This window comes from Artibeus jamaicensis, unplaced genomic scaffold (assembly GCF_021234435.1).
Source record: "Artibeus jamaicensis isolate MK-2021 breed Jamaican fruit bat unplaced genomic scaffold, CSHL_Jam_final contig_76, whole genome shotgun sequence".
Classification (NCBI taxonomy): domain Eukaryota; kingdom Metazoa; phylum Chordata; class Mammalia; order Chiroptera; family Phyllostomidae; genus Artibeus; species Artibeus jamaicensis.
Window position 1 is genome coordinate 5,168,554 of NW_026521954.1, and position 14,562 is coordinate 5,183,115.

The 14,562-nt window shown below is 42.4% G+C and overlaps 1 protein-coding gene across 6 annotated transcripts in view; it reads right to left on the bottom strand.

Moving 5' to 3' along the window:
• CUNH4orf19 (chromosome unknown C4orf19 homolog) overlaps positions 1-14,562 on the bottom strand; it is a 77,142-nt gene that overhangs the window by 20,690 nt on the left and 41,890 nt on the right. The window lies entirely within an intron of this gene.

Genomic DNA, 14,562 nt, shown 5'->3' on the forward strand with positions numbered 1-14,562 from the left:
GAATTCAGTGACAAGATGAAAAGAGCCTGGTGTGTGGTGGTATCAAAGGGAATCCAGAGGAAAAAGCAAATTTGGAAATCTAGTTTGTTAAGTTTTCATTGATTTTCAAGTTAAACATTACTTTCTACTGTCTCTGGTTTCTCTTAGCACATTGGTTTAGATATTTCTTACATACAGTGTCCTGGAAAAATTTTGTTGCCTCACTACCAGTTTCCTGATGTATAAAATGACAATTGTAACAGTACCTTTTTCAGACAGTCATTAGGGTTAAGTGAAAGAACACAGTAGAGTATCGAGCACAGTGGTTGGTGCAAACTACAATCTCAACAGAGTTAGCTATGATTTTTTCATTCATTATCATTGTCTCATTGTCATTATCATCATCTCTTAGATCATCATCATCATCATCATCATCATCTCTTAGGCAGATCTCTAGCTTTTTTCCTGCCACTGCCCTGGAAATCCCTTGATTCCAATGATCACATCTCATGATCTTTGTTTCTCCAAAAAGTAATTCAAGGTAGGATTTTTGTTAATATGTACTGAATTTTAAAAGGGAAAATGACAGAAATCCAAGAAAACAGGAATCTCTGTGACAAAAGAAGGCATTATTAAAATTATTCCTATTTTTGAGGCTGACAGACAGGAAGAAAGGCAGTTCCCTAGACAGGGAAACTGGAGGGAGAACCATGTGCAGTATTTGGAAGATCCTGGACTCGGCATTTAGCCTACTGAGTTGACGTGATGGATGGTGGGATGATAAGAGAAAGGTGGCAGACAAGATAAATGTGTCCCACACCTTCCATTAAAAGAATAAATGGGCACACGCTTAGAGAGAGAGCAAAAGATGAGATATTGTAAAACAGAAAGTCCATGCATGTGAAGTAACTGACCTAGTAATCAGCAATGTAGATAACCAACAGCTAGCTCAAAACAGACTGTAGGATCCTTAAGGCATTATGAAGAGAGGAATGAAGAGGGGAGAGCTAAAATCATGGCAGTTTGGAAGGTGTTTAAGAAGCGGTTAGTTCCTAAATCCCTTTCAGTAGTTCAGGCTTTGGTGTGGTTTCTACTGTCCATCTCAACTGAGGGATGTAAGTTTGGTGTTTGGAAAGGGTTTTTGGGCCAGGAACAGTGCAGGCAACACACAGCAAAGGGAAGGGGTTCTGCACCCAAAACCAGGGGATGAAGTGCATGTGTGAATGTGAAATGCTGAGACCTGCTCCCAAAAAGAACCATAGGCTATTAAGAAAAATTAGAGAACAGCAATGAAAAAAGCTCTTGGAAATGAAAACAAGAGAGCAAAAATGAATACTCAATTAGAGAACCCAGAGAAAAAGGTGAGGAAATCTCACATAAAGTAACAAAAGAGACAAAGACATAGAAGATCAACTGGAAACCACCCCAGAGTTCCAATGTCCGTATCACAGGAGTTCCGTAAAGAGAGCAAACAAAAGGTGGGGAGAACTCTGCCAACAGAGTAATTTGAGAAAATTCCACATAACTAAAGGGCAGTTTTTAGATGAAAGCACTCACCAATTGACCAACGCAATGGGTAAAAATAGACTCAATGTTAAGGGACATCATTGTGATATTTCAGTAGTAAGTATACAGAACACTGAACAAATGGAAAAAAAAGGGCCATTTGTTACAAAATGAAGATCTTCTAGGCTGCCAGAAGAAAACAAACACAAAAACAAAATGTCAGATCATACATAACAAAGAGCTGGCGATCAGAATTGTTTTAAACTTCACACACACACACACACACACACACACACACACACACACACAAATATCAATCTTAACCTGGCCAAACTACCAATTAAGTGAGAGAGTAGCCTAAAGATATTTTCAAATATAAAACGTTCACCACCCCTTCCTGGAAAGAAGCTATTTGAAGATGTAACAACCAAATGGGGGAAGAAACCAGGAGCAGGAGGCGGGGATAAAGGAAATTGAGCACTAAACACAAGAGAGCGACCAAAGTGTTCCCCAAGATGATGGTGACCAGAGATCTCAGAACGCCAGCAGTGTGCACTGGAAAAGGACAGCTCGTTCTGACTGGAGAAGGTACGAAGGCTCTGTGCAGTTTTCCTGTAAGACGTGAAATTGGTAGAATAACTGAAATGTCCTAAAGAGAAAGATGTACATAATAAGGAAAGAATTTGGGGTTGAATCGGCAGTGAGTATGCAGAACACTGAACAAATGTAAAAAAGAACCATTTCTTATCTTCAGAGAAAAATCTGTGCAAGACAAGAAACATAATTCTCTACCTGTCTCTCCTGTGAAGAGCATTTACATATTTGTAATAAATACAGACATTCTTCTAACTAGAACTGGAGGCGGGGTGTTCAGTTGGGAGTGGGAACATTGCTTGTACGTGGTGGGGTAGGGGATAGAGAAGCTGAATCATCGCCTGTCATAGAAGATGATGTCTAAAACTGAAAAAAAACCATGAGAAGTAGTAAGGAGCATTCATTTAGAGAAGTAATATTTAGAGGCAAATAACCAATCAGCTATAAAGTCATTTCCTTCGGGGAAAGAAAAATGTGCTCACAGGTGATCAGTCTGAGCATCACCTGAAGGTCTGAGAGTCACTCTAGTCATGTGGGCACAGTCCTGAGTAAAGGTGAACCCAACGACAGGGAGCCAAAGCAATCATGCTTTCCAAAACATCAACTGCCATCCATTTATTATTCAACCTCCGTTAACGACTCACCTTCCTGTACTGAGGGCCAGGCCATGTGTTCATAAATGATTATGACAGGATGAGTAAGACGAATAAAGTTTACAACCGAGCGAGGCAGGCAAAACATAAACAAATCATTATGATCCAGTGATATAATTGAGTTGGTAGGCAAAGTATTATGAAAATGTGGGTACCAGCAACCTTTCAGAGTATGCCAGCACTGCGTGGTCCAGTATGTTAACTACTAGCCAGCTAGCCACTTGTGGCTATTTAAATTTAAATGATTTAACATTAACTACATTAAAAGTTCAGTTCCTTTGTTACACTAGCCAGCTCCATTCCAAATGTCCCAAGGCCACACGTGGCTGATGGCTACTGAGTTGGACAGTGTAGACCTAGGGCATTTTCTGGACTGCAGAAAGTTCTGTTGGATAGTGCTGGTTTACAGTTTCTTTAAAAGCATTTTTTTAACTTCATTTTTCAATTACAGTTTACATTCAGTATTATTTTGTATTAGTTTCAGGTGTACAACAATCATGCACTTTACAAACTGTTTCCCCGATGTTTCCAGTACCCACCTGGCAGCACACACAGTCATTACCACATGACTGACTGTACTTCCTGCACTGTACTTCACATCCCCATGACTATTTTGTAACTGCTAGTCTGTACTTCTCAATCCCTTTACCCTTTTCACTCCAGCCCCCCACAGTGGTTCTCGAATGGTGATTTTTTTTTACAGCATATTCAAGTACATGAAAGCCCTGAGGGGATCACATTCCTTGGGTCTATTAGTAAATAGAGCCTTACAGAGCTTGATATTTAACCAGCTAAGTTATCTGTACAAGGAATAGGATTTTTTTACTCTGCTGGAAATTTCATTTTCAAGTGGAGCCACCCTTGGAGCTAGGAAGGGGATTTTTTACATCTCCTGATACTGATTGGCCACCCAGAGATGCTGGGAGCACATGCTGCTGGTGACCAGAAGTCTGTGAGTCTTTGGGGAAGCGAGTTTGCATCGTGGGAGGGTCCCAGAGAACTCAGAAATGCCTGAGTTTGAAATGTTAGCTCCACTACTTACTGGCTGTGTGGCCTGGAGCAAATCTCTCAACCTCTCTGGGTCTTTGTTTTTTGAGATGTGCAGTGTACTGATAATGCATGAATCAGGATGCACAGGTGGTGGAAGCAGCAAATGGCGGCTGCCATTCTTCTCATTGCCATTAATCTCCAACATTCAAGAAATGGCTGGTGAAGAGCGCCCGCCACGCTGCCCCTGGTGGTGAGAGCTGGCTCTCCTCATTTCTCATTTCTCTTCATGATGTCTGTTTTCTCAAAGGAACTATCACTGACCAGGGACGTAAGGACCTATCACAGGAAAGGGAATTTCTGTTGAAAGAATGGAAAGGAAAGAAGGGGGAAGAATTTACCACAGCAGCTGGGACAGGCCAGACCCACCAGCAGGGACGGAATGAGGTTTTAGACAGAAAGGAGAGTCTGAGAGTCAAAGGGCACAGGGAAGGTGGCTGGAGGGGAAGGTTGTGGGTGGTAAAAAAGAAAGCAGGGTGGGACAGAAACCCACGGGATGGGCCAGGTCAGGTGGGAAGGGGCCGTGAATGCCAAGCCACGGGCCCGACGTGTTGAGATTCCTAGTTCATAATAATAACTGGTGGCAACCTGTCGGGCTCACTGGTGGGCCAGAGTAGAAGCCAATGGGAATCGTAGCCCGCCCATGACTTCTCCTCAGACAGGTTTTTACTCGGAGTTTTTACGATCCAGTGGACAGTCCATCTTGGTTCCCTTCGTTAACCTCCATGAGAAGGAAAACAAAGTTTCTTTCCAAGTGGAGTTAAGTTCTAAATATGATAAGCCTGAGTTGGCACCAACAGTGGCTGCAAGAATTAACTTTCCCTTGTAATTTGTGAATGCACTGAGGCTTGTTTTCGGGTTTTCTTTTATGGGTTCCCCCCACCCCCACCGCGGGCAGGGCCTGTCTCTGAATAGAAAGAAAAGCCCGCCAGCTGGGCTCCTTTCTCTGAACAAGCTTTGCAAGCTCCGCAACATCTTCCTTGGAGACGGTTCAGCTGGGGGCCTTCCCTGTGCTCCAGGAGGAATTCCTGCCTCGCACACAGGGCCTCTTTGTTGTCCGAGGTTATGAGAAGTTAACCACTGCTTCACACAAGGAAATATCTTTTCCTTGGGTGAAGAAATGATCAAAGAGGAATGTCACTTAAACCAAGGAAAACAAAACCGTAATTTATATCTAGAATCTCTACAGAGAAGAAAAGATCCTCGTTACTTCAGTAAAGCACAGATATTTGCAGTGTAGAGTGTAAAATTCACTCACTATTGATGGATTTTAAAGTTTGGTCCTTAGCAAGTGCCAAGTTCTGAGTCTTTTTTTAAAGTATAAAATTCCTTTGCGTGCCTGCTCACAAACGTCTCTAAACTCTTCCAAATGGCTTAATGCAAATCACTTCTTTCATTAAAGACAATATGCTGTGTGTATTTGCATGTATACATATCCATATATAATATCCATATACAAACACACATGCACACACATCACATAAACATATAAGCACACAAAGTTCAGGGAGAAGGGGGAGAGGTCAGTCGTCTCCACAGCAACCCAACCCTGTGTTAGGTCTTACATCTTTTTCCGGGACTTGTTTTCGTTTGTGTACATCTACCTGCCAGTTTCACGCAGTATATAAACAATACCACACCCTGCTTCCCTCTACTTAATATTCTGTCTCTAGCCTCTTCCATGACAATACAAAGGGTTGGTAATGACTGATTTAAATGACTGCAAATTATTCCAAGAGTGACCCCCTGCCAGTTAACTGACTGCTTCTTTATATAGCTTAACATTTTGGGAACTTTCCCTTTTTGGTTAAAGTCACCTCCTTGCACCTTCCAAGTTCAAAGTCTAGGTGGCCCACTACAAACATTACGTAATTGTAATGTGCGTGATGATGTTGATTTTCCTTGCCTTTCCATTCTTTCGTTTTCTTTTGACATGAGGTACAGAAGGCCTGTGGGACCCGGCGACCAGAGGCCAGCCAGGAGGCTGCTCCCTCGTCACAAATGAGGAAATGCTGGGTCCAGGAGGCACCTTGCTATTCCCATTCAGGCCTCCAAGTAAAAAAGCTAGGAAAACCTGTCCCAGGCAGAAGTCCTCCTGCCCCAAATAATTAAAGACCCTTTAATCACACTTTCATTGTTAACACCTAGTGAGCAAGTCTGTCTTTCCCTGCAGCTCAAGCTCTTCCCAGGCGGAGGCAGCAAGCTGTCTGTGCTGGCAGCAGGGCCCGGGAACAGGGACTGACGACCATCTTGTAACCCGAAGGTGCACCAGTGCCCTTTGGGTATCACCTGTATTATTTATGAAGTCCTTATTGTGTCATGATTTTCTCACATAGGCAGCATAAGAGATTCATCTCAGATGCACACACTATCTTCACGGACCAAGAGCAGGGGCCGGGGAACTGGAGAGGACAGAGAGAGGCTGATCCCAGGGCCAAATCACTGCCGCTGCTGTGCCACGGGCCCATTTGTACGTAGCAGGTCCCAGGCAGGTGGCAGCCACAGACTGTCCCTCACTGGGAGCAGGCAGTGTAGTTACTTACACTCAATAGCTTTTTAAAACCAACACCTGGGACTCTGGATCCGATGCATGAGTGTGAGGGTGAGAGTGCACGTGTGTTCGTAGGGACAGTATCTGACACCTGAGATGCTTTACGCTATTTCCTTCACTTCCCAGCTTCTCTGTGAAATAAGCATTCCTAGCTCCACGAGTAAAGGGTGGAATAACGATTCAGGTTTGAGCTTTTCCATAAACATCAGGGCGTGTTCAAAACGACAGGACTTATGCCACTCCTTATTGGGCAGACAGGGAACACGGGGTACAGGGAGTCTTTAACAGGCCTTCCCATTCACAAAGGGCCTCAGATGCAGACTCTCAACAAACACATGCCCAGAGCTATTCTGACAGGATTGACCGAAGTCAGCACTCATCACACAGCATTGAACTTCAGTCCCATTTTTCCATAATGAGTCACCTGCAGCTTCCCATGAACTAACACTTTATCTTGAAAAGAGGAACATTTTGTCACCTTTGTGCATGGGGACAATATTGCAATTTGCACACGGAAGCATTAAAAATATTCTTCCGTTTTTATAATCCTGTTTTGTCATCATTTCAGTACTGTAATATACCAAGAGCCTCAAAAACAACAACAGAAATATAATCCAAGCCTCTTTCAACCTCTGAGAGACCTTTATCAGATACTGCAGTCGCTCTAGACAAACCAGGTTGCATGTTTGCCGGAAGTGTCATGCAAAAGGGAGTATTAGGGACAGATTTCTGTGCAGTTAAAGGGAAATTCTTGAGGTGGGATCTACTCACACCTTTTGTAGAGATTCCATTATTTGTGGTTCCTTAAGCATTTACATCTCAAGATCCATAAGAGCTGCTCTCTTAATGGATTTGTATTGGCATGAAAGTAATCCACCACCCACAGCTATAGGATGATGCCCCCGGTGCTCCAACTCCTGGACCCGTCCTTTGTCACGCAGGCAGGCAAGGTCCCTGCTGTTACCAGCCCATCGCTCTCTGTCCAAAGCCGGTCATCATGCCCAAGTGGCTGAGGTTAACTTCACAGGAGGGACTTGAACACATGAATCATGTCATCCCTGGCTAAACTTTTCCCATTCTACAGTGAGATTTGTAATGTGTTTTGACCCTGTGGTTAATCTATCAGTTTTAGCAGGCAGAGACAGAACAAATAAATGGCCACCAAACTGCCGTGAGTGAAGACACAACATTTGTGGGGTGGGAAGCCCTTAAAAACTATTGTTCTAACACACATGTATTCGAGACTGGGAACTGAAGTCCTGGGAAGGTAAGGGACTACCTGGATTATTTTTGCCAAACCAGGCTGCTGTTCTTGTAGAGATCAAGAGCCTGGGTCAGGCTACCTTCTTTTGTAAATAAAGTTTTATTGGAACACGGCTTTGCCCATTCATTTATGTGTTGTCTATGACTGCTTTCCTGTTCCACAGCAGAGCTGAGTAGTTGCGACAGACACAGCATGACCTGCAAGGCCTAAAGTATTTACTATCTAGCCCTCTACAGAAATTGTTGACTACAGCCCTAGAGGACAAACCAAGTGTGTGAGGAGGTACTAAGACATGGCAGGGACCATGTAGGTGGGTTCGGGAGTGGACATCGGAGGCCTGCCAGTGTGCCCCCGAGTGTGCTTGGAAGCACACTGTCCAGCTCCAGGTTTGCAGATGACCGCAGCCCTGGCCAACAGCTTGACTATAACCTCACGGAGACCACGAGCCACAGGTACCCCAGGAAGCTCTGCCTGGGTTCCTGACCCAGAGAAACAGTAAGACAAGAACCATTTGTCCTTTTAAACTGCTAAATTTAGTGTCACTTTTTATGCGGCCATAGACAACTAAAACAATGGCGTCTCTTCAGCTGTACCCACTCTTTCGAGCTGAGTGAAGTTCTGCCTCCCAGGTGAAAGCCCCATTGATTCTGCTCTGTGCAGCCTTTAGGACCCTGGTCCCCAACTGCAAATGGTGCCAACCATTTGAATGATCCCAACCATCAAAACACTGCACCCCCTGCTCACTCAGAGTCGATCCCGCGGCATGTGGTCAGTCATATAGCTCTCCGTCTCCCTGGCTGGTGCTTACTCAGCTTTGTAACCACAGAATCTCATTTAGTGCCTATTATCCCTAATGGGATACTAACTATAAATGTTTATTGACTGCTTATATATGTTAAGCATTTTATGTGCATTACCTCATTTAACCCTTGGAACAACCTTACAAGGTATGTAGTGCTTCTAAGTCCATTTAAAAGGAGAGGAAACAGAAGTTGGGGAACTTGTCTTATACCCTGTGGCCAGCAAGTGGTGGGGCCAAGATCTGAGCTCCGACTGACCCTGGGGCTGCCACACTCGACTGCTTGGGACCCAGAGTCCCAGTATGTGTGTGTGTGGCTTCTGTCTCGGCACTTCCACCTTTAACTGCAGACTTGGCAAAGTCACTCACACAAAGGGAACCCATTTCCTCACCCATCAAGGGGCGGCAGTGATGCCGCTTTCCTATCTCTCATTCCATCGATTTTAGCTGAATGAAGAAAAGAACTTTCACCCATTTCTGGCTGCTGTGTGTTGGAACATAAATTCCATAAGGAAGCCATGTAGTGTTCAACCAGTGTAGGTGCTCAGTAAATACACATTAACTGACGGAGCCTAAAAATCTGAACGCGTACTATTGACTCAAACAGGAGAGTCTGATTAAAGAACACTCTGAAAGGGGAAGGGATTGAGAAATCCAAATTGGAAGTTACGAAATAGTCATGGTGATGGAAAGTACAGTACAGGGAACACAGTCAATAATATTGTAATAACTGTGTGTGGTGCCAGGTGGATACTGGAAATGTCGTAACACAAAGTATATGATGGTCTCACCACTATGCCGTATACCTTAAACTTCTGTAAAATCATATTGCATGTAAACTTAATTGAAGAATAAAATTAAAAAAAGAAAGTAGAGTTCCAAGAGTGGTTTCAGGGTTGGGAAGACACCTGGGTCTGGTGAAGGCCCCAGCTGTGGCCAAGCTGAACTCCTAGAACCTCCCCTGACATGGGTTATGTACATTCAATGTTGGTATCCAGCCTCTAGGAAAAGTAGTATCTATTTATTCTGATTGGACTGCAGCCAATGGCCTTGGATTTAAATTGTATGTTTCCTGGAGCAGCGATTTTCAAAAGTTAAAAAAAAATGTTGCTACTTTTGTATGGACTACCTGTCTCATCTTGCCTCTTTAATGTCACTAAAAAAAAACCACCAAAAACAAAGAGAAAACAACATTGCTCCTCTCTAAGCACAGAAAAATCCCAAGAGACCAAATACTTCATCAGGGTTTTCTCTCAGCATCATTTATGATAAACGAGGTAAAATAGACATCTCAAGAAAATGGAGGATCTGACAGGTACCTAATGTCAAAACCAGGACAAAAAATTCTGCCTAGTCATCACCAGGAAAACGCATTTTGTGAGTGGTTCCCACCATTACTTGGCAACCTGCCCACTTTTCTCAGGGAGCCAAGAACTCTACAGATATTATTTGTGCCCATTAAGTCCAGACCTGGGTCTAAAATAACTTGCCCAGTTATTATTGCCATCTCTTCCACTCAAGCAGCCCTAATCCTACATGAGCAACTTCCCAGAAAACACTGAAAGGGTCCCTAGTCCCTTCCCTCCCTCCTGTCATTCATTCATTCATTATTTTTTCCAATAAAAAGCATTAGATGTCCATCTGGGTAAGATGCAAAGGAGGGCAGTTCTCAAAATTTTGTGTATTAAAATTTGCTCAGAGAAAGTAAAAAATTTGGTCGCAGAAAGTTTGCTCATTTATAAGCTAAAATCAACAGAATAGCCTCACCTTCTGCAGCATGGAATGTAATGCGGAAACATAGAAACATAGTGCTGTGCGATAGAAACACTCTGAAATCAATCAAGAAGTGACTAAGCATGTGAAATGCACGTGACTGGCCACGGATCACACAGTATTTCCAGAAAGCAGTACGGGGTAGAAGTAAAACAAAACCAGAAAATGATAAGATCTTAACCCACTTTTAATTCACTCAACTAAATAAATATGAGACCGGTTTAAATTCCCAAATTTTCAATCATTGATGTTTTCTTAGCTTGACACATAAATTGTATTAACTTAATGTTTTTTTTTGAGGGAAAAAATCCTACTGCTTAAGCCAGAGACAGCTGGGGATGAAGCCTGTAATCTTCATTAGCAACGAAAGGGGACATGTACATGTGGCAACAAAACGCATGACATTTCAGGGGAAACTTATCTGTACCCCACTTTTGGGCAGTTTAAAGGCTTCTTGACAGTATTCTTTCTTGCTGGTGGACTAATGCAGAAAACTCAATATCATTAGAAGTTAGCATGTTATTTTGATTTTTTTGACAATGAGATAAAGACCTATGTTCCTATTTCAATTATACCCCAAAATGGGGCCGATGTTTTGGGGAAGACATGGATCTGACTGTTGTTCTATCAGATGAAAAGTTTGCAGACAAGTCATACCTCACAGGCAGTGGTGCACTAGCTAATGTTTAACAGCTGGCTCTACAGAAACCAAATGTTTATTATTATAATCAAGGATGTGTAATACACAGTGTACAAATAAAAATAAACAGTACTTTGTTTTTATTGTAAATTCCATTTGGACAAATTGATTTTCACAGGGTGCTTTGCCAGACTCTTCTATCCAGTTGGTTGCAACTGTAGATCCACAGTCAATCTATAGTTGCAACAACAAAACTAGTTCCAACGTGAATATCAGTTGATATTTCATTTACATTAAGTACTTAGATGAAAGTGAAACGAGCACAAATGCTGGAATTTCACTTGTTTGCTACTGATATGAGCACACTCTTTGCTGAAGCAGATAATAGTTTATGAATAGAGAGAGGAAATTTTCCTCTGGAATTTTTTTGTTTGTTATTCTCACGTAATGGCTAAAGACAGCAAACGTTTATTTTTAACTCTCATTAATGATTTCTTCATCACATTCTAAAGTGTTGGTAAGCAACAAAACATTACATTGAACCCGATTTACAGCCTCTGCCAATTTCCGTGGTGTAAATGCTCCTGTCGGGGCTGATTTCAGGCTTGTGTTCAGCGATCTCCAGTCACTGAACACAAAGTTGAAAGAGGCATTTCGGCAGTAGATAGCATTTCTAGCAATACAAACAGATGTAAATAGAAAGAAACAACAGAAGACTAAAGTAATTAGGAAATGATGAGTTTGGAGTATTCGTTAACTTTGTTTTTAATATAATTTGTTTGCTTATACTTTAATAGAATGTAGCTTCTTGATATCGCCTCACAAAATTTCTGAAACTCCAAAACTCTCTAGCCGGCCCCGACGGGCTCCATCAGAAGATTTCAGGACTTTGAACCTGAAGGGCAAATGCATTTCCCAGACAATTTTCCCTCAGCCACATGCCACTAACCTCCAACTAAGTGACCCTACAGCCCAACTTCCCCCGCTATGAGTTAATCAGTCTCAAGGGGCGGTACGTCTGGCCTCAAGTTCCCGGTGGAGTATTAACGTTTAGGGAGAGAAAAAAGTGACTCCAGCACGGGTGTGTGACTTGGAGGCAGTCCTCAGTTTCCTCGCCTGTAGAATGGGGACAATACTTTTTCTAGTGCTATCATAAAGATCAGAGATAATGCAGCAAAGCTCCTGAAATAATGGGATAATGCCTCGAATACAGCAGATGTGGAATGACTATCATTAAGATGACGGCAGAATTACTGTAAAAGATTCCTTTTTTGTATACATCTGGGTCGGTCAGGTGAGCAGCCTCGTCTCCAACAGAGAAGCAGCATCAAGTGTGACTGACTGGCGAGCACGTTTGAGAACAAGTCCAGTCACAGTCAGATTTCTTGAGTGGATGGAATATTGCTATCTGGCTTCCAAGGATCACTATTGTTATCTTGTCTCAGGAAAGGAAAAGAGAGGAGAAAGGAGAAGAGGAAAGAAGAGAAGAGAAGAGAAGAGAAAGAAAAGGAAGGAAGGAAGGAAGGAAGGAAGGAAGGAAGGAAGGAAGGAAGGAAGGAAGGAAGGAAGGAAGAATTGTAACTGAAGTGTTAGAGCACTGACCCAAAAGGTAACCTCCAAAAGTAAATATTTTTATATTGGAATCATGGGCTAGAATTTAGGGAGGTTCCTTTGACACCTGTGAAATGGGCACAGACAACAGTTTGGGGAGCATCTTGTTTGGATGAAAGACAAAATCTTTCAGAGTCTTGGACACCTTCAAAAATATGTTGCCCTAGAATACTTATCATTACTTCTGGGATTCCATGCCTGTTTAAGATCCTTTCTAGCGCTGGCTGGTATAGCTCAGTGGATTGAGCACGGGCCTATAAACCAAAAGATCACAGTTCAATTCCCAGTCAGGGCACATGCCTGCGTTGCAGGCCAGTTCCCAGCAGGGGTCAGTTTCCAGCAGGGCACACGTGAGAAGCAACCATACATTGATATTTTTCTCCCTCCCTTCTAAAGATAAATAAATAAAATTTAAAAAAAGATCCTTTCTATAACATCTCTTAATTTTTTTAAAAGTGCACATTTAAAAAAGAGTAATGTTAAACAATACAAATACAAAAAGGCTTACATTTTTTTAAGTACATGGAATAGGGGTACTCATTCCTACCTCACAGGCTTAGTGGTATTAAATGGACTACAGAATCCAGCCCATGGAATGTGTCCCGCATGCCGCCGCCGTGGGCGCACACCTAACAGCAGCTGTCAGGTACAGCACACGGCACTCTCCCCTCCTTTCAACTCAGCTCAAGGTTAACGGGGGGAGGGGTGCACAGACAGCATCAAGCAGAGGTCAGATTCCTCCTGTCTACTCCCTGGCCAGGTAAACGGGCTGCATTGATCCATTTCCCCCCTCGGAGAAGATTGTATTTTCTTCCAAAAATGAAAAGAACAGCAGTCTGCTTGTGGTAGTTATTAACCAGATCAAATCTTAAAGAAGTCAGAGATTCTAAGACCTCACTTGTCCTTTTATGTTATATACGTTTGTAAATGCTACTCTTTATTGTGAATTTCAGGAACACCAAGGATTAACTAACTGTCAAGCCATGGGCAATTTTGGCAAATACTAAGCACTTCGAACACAGAATGTATAACAGAGCTACCGGGAGTCAGACTAGCCTTATGTCATAAGATATTTAAAGCATCAATAATACACAAACATATATGGCTAGGAAGAAAATGCAAGGGAAGAAATACATATGAGTCTCAAAGCTAGAAATATTAAAAGAAAAGAGTTATTGGCACTATTCAAGTACCTACATCATCATAAATATACTTATATAGCACATTATGGAAAACAGTTTGATATGTTTCTGGGGAAATCACAGAATTTAGCCTAGAAACATGGAAAAATACAAGGACTGTAGGTAACCCTGTTAAATTTAGCCTCGTTCAAATCTGAGATTTGAGTTCTGGTTGCCATACATGTCTCATAAAAACTCAAGCTGGATTTCTGGGCAGGAAACACTCTAAATTGAAAAAATGTACAAAATATGATAAAGCAAATATGACTAGTTGTCATAATTAAAATCGCAAACCTCCCTGGCTCAGTGGATTGAGCGCGGGCTGCGAACCAAGGGGTCACCAGTTCTATTCCCAGTCGGGGCACATGCCTGGGTGGCAGGCCAGGCCCCTGGTGCAGGGTGCACGAGAGAGGCAACCACGCATTGATGATCCTCTCCCTCTCCTACTCCTTCTCTTCAACTCTATCTAAAAATGAATACATAAAATCTTTTTAAAAATCTCAAACCATGAACGGTGAACCAGGTTACCTAAATTAAAGTTTTAAAAGTAATAATAAAAATATTTTTAAAAAGTAATAATAAAGTGTGTGTGTGTGTGTGTGTGTGTACACATGCCTCCGTGCAAACTTCAGCAGGAACAAAGAGTTTTTCTCTCCTGGTAGAGTTTACATAATGTACACTAGGGCTAGACCTGTCCATGAGAATAGTTCCTTAAACTACAGTGTTTTCAAATTTGAATACACATTGCTGTACGTTCTATGTGAATTTGGAAGGAATACAAAGTAAACTTACAGTATCATCGTCTTTCTAATTCAGTCACAAGGCCTTCCTTTCCTGGACTCTAGTGAGTGGATTTCCTGCCTAGAACAACACTGTGGCAAATCAATATGGACTCCTTTCTCTCTCTGGGCAATTGCAGGAGGAACAAAGACTTTTGTTTGTATTTTTTCTGAAGCATTTTCTT